At 37.8% G+C, this 9,466-nt stretch overlaps 2 long non-coding RNA genes across 2 annotated transcripts; both read right to left on the bottom strand.

Annotated features, from left to right (window-relative positions):
• Window positions 1–4,746: 4,746 nt before the first annotated feature.
• Window positions 4,747–6,330, bottom strand: LOC121422293. The gene is made up of 3 exons (XR_005971145.1): window positions 6,249–6,330; window positions 5,564–5,751; window positions 4,747–4,838 (listed from the first exon to the last, which is right to left on the bottom strand). It is a non-coding gene; the product is annotated as an uncharacterized LOC121422293 (long non-coding RNA).
• Window positions 6,331–6,665: 335 nt separating this feature from the next.
• Window positions 6,666–8,607, bottom strand: LOC121423331. Its single transcript, XR_005971269.1, has 3 exons — window positions 8,426–8,607; window positions 7,321–7,692; window positions 6,666–6,840 (listed from the first exon to the last, which is right to left on the bottom strand). It is a non-coding gene; the product is annotated as an uncharacterized LOC121423331 (long non-coding RNA).
• Window positions 8,608–9,466: the final 859 nt, after the last annotated feature.

Raw genomic sequence — 9,466 nt, 5'->3', positions numbered from 1 at the left:
AAAGAAATACAGGGGTGTGAGTGATCAGAAATAAAAAGAGCAGAAAGTGTTGAAAATAAGCTAAATTTGAAAGAGCTACCACATTTTTGCGCAGAGGAAAATTTAAAAAAGCTCATATTTAGCTGATAATCCAAAAAAATAAATATTAGCTAAAGAGTTGAAATCTTACACCCCTGGAAATAACAGCTTGGACCTGCTCCTTGGCGCTACATAAGAATCATCATAAAACACATAACAAAAATAGCTTTATGAGTAGTGAATGCATATTTTTTTGCATATGTTATGTTTTTTTCAGTGTTTTTATCTGTAAATATTTTCTATTATTGCATTCTTGTGTATAGGGGCCCCATGGGAGACCAACTGATGTTGAATGGGCTACCCCTTATCGAATACACAATAAACAAACAATATATGCGTGTCAAATATTTGATACTAGGATTATTTACATAAGATGGAGGGTGTCTACAAAAAAGTATGGTGTCAAATTCTTTGTCTGTTTTAGGTCATACTTCCCCGAAAACAACAAATGATTTCAAACAAGATATTCTGTGCAGATGAAGATTTCAAGATTTGTGTTGTGTCCTTGTTTCTGGTAGACCATCTCTCTCTTTTATACTTGAAAGATGTTTAAAACTAGATAAGGGATGTATCCATGCTGCAAACACTGTGTCGCATGACTGCAAGTGTAAAGAGAAAGAATAGAATATCATTCTAACAACATTTCCTTTTCAAACACATTCATTGTACCAGAGATGCTAACTGATAGCTCAAAAAAATCCTGAAAACCCAGGCCGGGGGTCCAGGGGCCCGCCCAGGGCCCCTGGCGGGGTCAAGGGCGAAGCCCCCTGAAGCTGGAACGTTTTCTTATTCTTTAGAGGGCTGAAATCATTAATCTACAGTAGTACATAACAAATAATTAATGACATAATAAACTTCATATCATAGGCAAGAAAGGTGCTAAAAAAAAAACAAGTGGAATGCCTCTGGCCGTCTCACCTGCATCACGCAGTTCAATATAGCAGCAGTGCTGACTTTGAAAACTACTCTAACTCGCACAAGATGTTTAGTGATACATGGTTACTCTTATGTCCACTTTTTATGAACTAGACCAATAAACTTACAGAGATATGATGGTTATTCAAAAAAAAACCCAACATGGCCAAAGTTGATTGACCTTACATGACCTTTGACCTTGATCATGTGACCTGAAACTCGCACAGGATGTTCAGTGATACTTGATTACTCTTATGTACAAGTTTCATGAATCAGATCCATAAACTTTCAAAGTTATGATGGTAATTCAACAGATAACCCAATTCGGCCAAAGTTCATTGACCTTTGACCTTGGTCATGTGACCTGAAACGCGCATAGGATGTTCAGTGATACTTGATTACTTTAATGTCCAAGTTTAATGAACTAGATCAAGAAACTTTCAAAGTTATGATGGTAATTCAACAGATACCCACAATTCGGCTAAAGTTCATTGACCCTAAATGACCTTTGACCTTAATCATGAGACCTGAAACTTGCACAAAATGTTCAGTGATGCTTGATTACTATTATGTCCAAGTTTCATGAATCAGATCCATAAACTTTCAAAGTTATGATGGGAATTCAACAGATATCCCCAATTCGGCCAAAGTTCATTGACCCTAAATGACCTTTGACCTTGGTCATGTGATGTGAAACTCATGCAGGATGTTCAGTGATACTTGATTAACCTTATGTCCAAGTTTCATGAACTAGGTCCATATATTTTCTAAGTTATGATGACATTTCAAAAACTTAACCTCAGGTTAAGATTTCGATGTTGATTCCTCCAACATGGTCTAAGTTCATTGACCCTAAATGACCTTTGACCTTGGTCATGTGACATGAAACTCTAATAGGATGTTCAGTAATACTTGATTAACCTTATGGCCAAGTTTCATGAACTAGGTCCATATACTTTCTAAGTTATGATGTCATTTCAAAAACTTAACCTCAGGTTAAGATTTGATGTTGACGCCGCCGCCGCCGCCGCCGCCGTCGGAAAAGCGGCGCCTATAGTCTCACTCTGCTTCGCAGGTGAGACAAAAATCATGTAACCGGTACTCATTACGGTACGGGTTAACCTGCTGCGGGTTAATATGCTGCGGCCAATGGGTGCGACTCGGGACGGGTGTATGTAGCAGCTGGGGTGCCCTTTTTCACTCACTGTACTCATCAACAAGACAATCCTATACTATTGAAAATCCATAAATCACAATTTCTATCAAAATGATGGATAGTTCACACATATGAATTGATGAATACGCACCAGAGAACACATGGGAAATCAGGGTCGAAATGCAGTCCACGCCGATTAGCGGCAGACAACCAATCACTCACGCAGCAGCAGGCAATTGCAGCCACACCGGGCCGTGCTTCGAGCAGTTCTACCGGGCGATCGCCCGACTGGGATAGCGCCGACACCCGTATCCCTGCAGGGTATAGGGCGGCGTTTGCAACTGCTACAATGTATTGCTCGCGCGTACCGTGCAAGTACAGTACCAGCTAAACTTCATGCTGCGCACAACGCTAATAATTTTCCGTCTGCGCAAATTGGCCATCCAAAATTGAAATTGCGCTCTCCGTAGCGAACTCCGTGACAAGATTTGGAGGGGAAATTTTTACGGATTTCACTTTGACAATCAATTTTTTTTTCCGGAATATTTTTCAGCAAAGGAAAAAATCTGGAATTCCGGAAAAATCCGGAAAATTAGCAACTCTGATTGTACTGCTTCACATGTACATATGAAATAAATCAAAGTTTGAAATGGGACAAACGTACAACCGGTGAACGTGTTTCCATGTCCCTTTTCAAAGTTTGTTGCATGGTGTAAATCCATGATGTTATACTTTTCAAGTGGGATGAAAAAATAGATCACCCCCCTCCCCCGAACAACGAACAATAGGTTTGCCACTTGGATTTACGCCAGTGCTTGTACACATGACAAGTGTCAGAAAACTCTGTTCAGACATGTAACTGATTCTTCTTCCACATCAGGGCCCCATCTTACAAAGAGTTATGATTGATCCAATCAATCGTACCTCTATGGGAATCCATCAGTGCCATATTTTTTTCAACAAGAAATTTGCAAAATAACCTTTGCAAACAAAGGAGAACGCACCAAATTGTCAAGATATCAATGAATTTATGGATATACATTTATATCTAGAAAATCTTTTGAACAAACATGCATTTTGATATGTTGACTTTGCTGGCTTTCCATAACTGCAATTGATCGGATCAATCGCAACTATTTGTACGACAGGCCCCAGGTTGACAGTACTGTAGATATAATTTATGTTATCCACAGTAGGAGTGGGTAGCAGTGATGTGATTTGGCTATGTTCCACAATTGACCCTTATCCTTTACTGAACACAGAGTAATTCATGTTATCTTTGACTTTGCACTACAAATGTGCAATATCCATATATGTTTAAATGCAATGGCGATGTAATGCCCATAACCATTTTTAAAATGAATGGATGTTAAAACAAGTGGAGCGCCTCTGGCAGTCTCGCCTGCATTACGCGATTCAATATAGCAGCAGTGCTGTTTTTGATAACTTAATTATTCACAAACAAGTGGAATGCCTCTGGCCATCTCACCTGCATCACACGATTCAACATAGCAGCATTGCTGAATTTTAAAACTACTAAAACTCGCACAAGATGTTCAGTGATACTTGGTTACTCTTATTTTCACGTTTTATGAACTAGACCAATACACTTACAGAGATAGGATGGTATTTCAACAAATACCCCCAATGTGGCCAAAATTCATTGACCTCACATGACCTTTGACCTTGATCATGTGACCTGAAACTTGCACAGGATATTCAGTGATACTTGATTACTCTTATGTCCAAGTTTCAAAAGTCAGATCAATAAACTTGCAAAGTTATGATGGTACCCCCATTATGGCCAAAGTTAATTGACCTTTGACCTTGGTCATGTGACCTAAAATGCGCACAGGATGTTCAGTGATACTTGATTACTATTATGTCCAAGTTTCATGAATCAGATCCAAAAACTTTTAAAGTTTTGATTGTAATTCAACAGATACCCCCAAATCGGCCAAAGTTCATTGACCCTAAATGACCTTTGACCTTGGTCATGTGACATGAAACTCATGCAGGATGTTTGGTGATACATGATTGACCTTATGTCCAAGTTTAATGAACTAGGTCCATATATTTATGATAACATTTCAAAAACTTAACCTCAGGTTAAGATTTTAAGTTAAAACTAACCCTACTAGGTCCATATAGTTTCTAACTTATGACATTTCAAGAACTTAATCTTAGGTTAAGATTTGATGTTGAGGCCGCCGCCGTCAGAAAAGTGGCTATGCTATGGAGGCGAGACAAAATTGGGACCTCAGCTTTTTCATAGATGTAGCATACAAATAATAACCTGAAAATGGGTTTATGGGGACAACGTTTACTCATTTACATGTAAAAGATATCATGCCCAAACAATTGAGATAAATGCATGGTTGGTAATCAAGCAGGTAGTGCATATTGTCACCAGGGGAGCGTTTCATCAACATTTTTGTCCGACAAGTTGTCAGATCTGACATTTTTCCTTGATTCTGATTGGCTGAGAGGTACTATTACTATGGTAATTGTCGGATAAAACAGAACTTGTCGGACAAAGTCCCTTCATGAAACGCTCCCCAGATGAAATAAGATGCATGCTATTGACTTACGTTTAAACAAGTTCCTTCACACCCATCGACGTCTCTTAGCCACCTCTGAAAAAATAATCCATTCCTACTTTTCTCAGGTTTCACCCTTGTTATAATGTCTACATGCAAAAATGAAACAAAAATCAGGAGTATTAGGTGAAATTATCAATAATAAGTGAGTGATATATAGAACACTTACGCAATATTCAGTCACTAATTAACCAAAATAGCAAGAATGCCTCTTAGCAATGGGTCTCATAACACATAGCTTTATGATCAATCGTATGGTTCATAAAAAGGTGTTTCCTATGGCCAAAAAAGTTTTTAGAGCTAAATGCACAATTAATAGTTGATTTGAATGCTTGATTTCGAGGGTAAAAACAGCCCTACAATTATGTACTAAGTTTTGTGTAAAAGGGCCCTCTTTAGAAAAGTGAAAAAAAAATCCTGTAAAAAAGGTGTTTACTATTAAGGCGGCAGTAAAGTAAACAAGTACGTGTTTACTTTCAAAGCATGCACACATCCTTTATATTGTCAAAAAAGAGAAATGATCTTGCAGAGAAATACCACCTCATCAGAAAATAAGATTAGAAGAAAAAATATAATGTCAAGGAACCTGAGTTGAATAGCATTGAAGCATATCCCAATAGCAGCTGGATATCAAGCTAAATCAGAATATCTGTGCAACATGTTCGGAGATTGAAAGTGCATGTTTACAATGGTGAATGATGTTGATATTTTGCAACAAAATGGTGATGTACGAGTGAAAACGAGATATACACTCTACAGTTAATAGCTCCAACAGGAGGCAGCAATAACAATAAATTAACACTGCAAAACTTACCACTGGTTCTTGTGGCACATTTCAAGGCATTTTCGTGACATTAGACCAAAATTTGTTGAGTTACTCCTCCAGTATCGCAATGACTTCCTCAGAATCAGATTCCATACTCCATGGTTCCTGTTGGGCCACTTCCACCAGATTAACCCTTGATTCCAGGGTTTTGCTCTGATGGATAGCACTCCTTGCTGCTGTTGGGATAAACATAAATTCAACATATGATTTAATTCTCAGATGTGAATTAACAAAAAAAAATAGAAGAAATTGTCTCACAGTAATTCTTACTTTTTATGCACCCAAGATCCTGGTTCCCTTTCAAAAAATGAACAGTTTCTATAACAAATTTAGAATCATCTAATGAGATTGAAATATTTCAGTAGCTTAAAAACTATCAATTTTTATGAAATGGGCTCCAGGTTTTTACTGTGGGGAATGAGAATCATGAAAATGAGAACAAATTGACTTAATTCTTCATTCCTATTAAGGTCAAAATAAATTACACAGAGATTTATAATCTTTAATACAGTACTGCACCTAAATTGTTGGCCAAACAGTTTTGGATGTTATTTGGGTAAAATGATACACATCAATATGCTCCATTGACAACTGCTCAACCACTGTTTGCTGAATAACCCCGCCCCTGTCAGGGTTAAGGCCTTCAGTTTGTTAACCCTCAAAGAGTTCTTACCTTTGACGGATTGAATAACCTCTGATCAAACTAGGCGGTTTCAAACCGCCTCGATCACAAGAATCCCCGTTAAATTACGAGAACTTTTTAAGGCTAAAAAATACCCGTTAATTATTCCTGCATTCACACCGCCCCGAAACACATCCTTCGGGATAAGTTCCTGAAGTTACGAGCATGCGCAGTGTGGTCTGATAAGCAGGCAAGGCGGGATAAAAGTTCCCGTAATTTGCTTTCACATCGCCAAAATACCTGCGACCTTGGAAAAATCCCCACGAAAGTTCTCGTAATTTCGACAAGTACCTACTATTTAGCGGGTATTTTCTTTCGGGGAAATTACGCGTAGTTTGCTTTTACATTACCAAAATACCTGGTATTTTCTGATCGGGGTAAATTTCCCGATCAGAGAATACCTGGAACTGGCGAACTTCTAGGCGGTCTGAAACCACCTACTGTATATCATCTGATCTGCCTTCTCCAGTCCAAGGGCAATCTTCTCGCTATTATCCTGTATGGGCAAAGTTCCTCTCCTCCTGTCTCTCATGATGCCGTTCCTCCCTGATCTTGTCTTGCTCTCTCATCTTGTCTTCATTGTCTAGAGATGAATTTAGTTGGATTGAATATTGAAGCAATTATTATCAGCATTATCATCTTCATGTTCACAATGTTACAATTCATTGTTTTCATATATTCTGATCCTTCACCCAGCACCATTCTCTTATCTTCCACAATTGAAACTGCTAGGGTTCTCCTCAACCAAGACGGATCTGAATATCTTCAAATAAAACCTAAACGCTTGTCTGTATATTACATGTTCATACCAGGAATTTCATTGTGTATGTACATCATATGTGATATTGAACTATATTTTCTTTCTCTATGTGACCAAAATCACTACAAACACGAAGGCATTCTGAAAACCTTGAAAAATTGACACAATTTAACTTCATACTGCCCAAACACTGTGAAGCACATTTTGTAATACATGCACTAACAAAGAACAACTTGACAAAAAATTATGGAACATAATAGTTAAGACCTTTGATTTGTCAACCTTCAAATTTATGGTTCTTACCTTGGATGGACTGAATAACCTCTGATCAAACTGTGTATCATCTGATCTGCCTCCTCCAGCATTGGAAAGACCAAGGACAATCTTCTCACTCACATCTTGTTCTGTTTCTCCAAGCAAGATCGTTTATCAGGATAAGTACTGGCAAAGATCCTCTCCCTCTGTCCGTCACGATGGCATTCCTCCTTGGTCCCGTTTCATAAAGAATTACAACTATGGTAATCATGCCATTATTGTAACTGTAACCTCGACGTGAATTGGCTTTTGAGCCATGTTACCACGGTAGTTACAATAATGGCAGAGTTGCAAGAGTTGAAAGTCTTTCATGAAACAGGCCCCAGATCTTGTCGTGCTCTTTCACATCATGATCACTGTCTGGAGATGAATTTAGATGGATGGAAGAGTAATTGTCAATATCAGCATCAACCATTATCATCATCATCGCCATCATCATAACCTTCCTCATCATCATCTTCATCATCTTCATCACCATCATCATCAATAAAATCAACAATTCACCATCCATCACTTTCATCATTCTCTTTATGAACATCTTCATCATCATCATCACCATCACTACCATCATCACCTTCCTCATCATCAACATCATAATCATCATCACCATCATCATCATCGTCATCATTGTCATCATCGTCGTCATCATCATCATAATTTCACTTGTTTTCATCCAGTTTGTATCCTCATTAACTAACATCATCATCTATATATCAGTATCATCGAGGGCAGCAACAGCACACGTTATCAATATCACCAGTCAATAATGGTCATGTGTCATGAGGTCGCCTACTTCTGTGTTACACAGTGATTTTTCCTTTTGCATCACCTTTTTAATTTTAAAAGTCTCAAACTGTACACCCTTTAGTAAGAAAAGTATATATTTTCTGTAAGGAAATTGCTTAATGGATCCAAACATGCACAAAGAAATAGCATTAGGTGTAAAACATAGTGTTATCTTGTGTTGGAATAGAATATTAATACATAAATTTCTAAATCTCATAATTTATGATCATTATAAGTTCCTACAGAATCCAAAATGAGTCAGAAAATCCAGCATTAATTTTTATTGATATTACTGAATCAATCTTACCCATTGCTGCTGATTTGATGTTTGATCTGTCTTGTCTTCAAGTGCCTTCGTAGAAATCGCTGTCCATTGTTCTTCATCTTTTTTTTCTGTTTGTCTCTGGGCAACCTTTCCGCTCCATTCCGCTTCACAGGCCTACAAAACAGGCAAACATGCATTTTCAGTGTCTAAAAACAATATAAAGGACAAGTTCATCCCAACAGAATGTTGATTTGAATAACAAGTGGAGTGCCTCTGGCAGTCTCCCCTGCATCACGCGATTCAATATAGCAGCAGTGCTGACTATAAAATAATTATTCACAAAATACACCATTCATATAATGATAATACTATGTTCACTGACAATAAATGATATTGGGCCTTGATCATGCGACCTAAGACTTGTCAGTGATACTTGATCACCCCTATATCCACATTTTATAAATAAACTATATCTCTAAACTTTGAAAGTTATGCCAGCAATCTAATTACCTCAAAATTGGCCAAAGTTCAATGACGTTAAATTACCTCTGACTTAAGTCATGTGACCTGAAACACACAAGAGATGTTCAACGATACTTGATTACTGTTATGTCCAAGTTTTATGAACTAGACCAATAGAGTTACAGAGATAAGATGGTAATTCAAAAAATACCAACATGGCCAAAGTTCACTGACAGTAAATGACCTTTGACCTTGGTCATGTGAACTGAAACTGGCACTAGAATGTTCTGTGATACGTGATTACATTGTACTCTTATGTCCAAGTTTCATGAATCAGGTCCATAAACTTCCAAAGTTATGGTAATTCAACAGATACCCCCAAAATAGACAAAGTTCATTGACCCTTGTCATGTGACCTGAATTCGCACAGGATGTTCAGTGATACTTGAGTACTCTTATGTGCAAGTTGTATGAACTAGACCGATAAACTGTCAAAGTTATGATGATTCTACAAATACCCCCAACTTGGCCAAAGTTTATTGACCTTAAATGACCTTTGATCCTGATCATGTGACCTAAAACTCACACAAGATGTTCAATGATACTTGATTTAATACTCTT

The sequence above is a fragment of the Lytechinus variegatus genome, chromosome 10 (assembly GCF_018143015.1).
Source record: "Lytechinus variegatus isolate NC3 chromosome 10, Lvar_3.0, whole genome shotgun sequence".
In the NCBI taxonomy this organism is placed as follows: domain Eukaryota; kingdom Metazoa; phylum Echinodermata; class Echinoidea; order Temnopleuroida; family Toxopneustidae; genus Lytechinus; species Lytechinus variegatus.
This window is presented reverse-complemented; position numbering and strand designations above follow the sequence as displayed.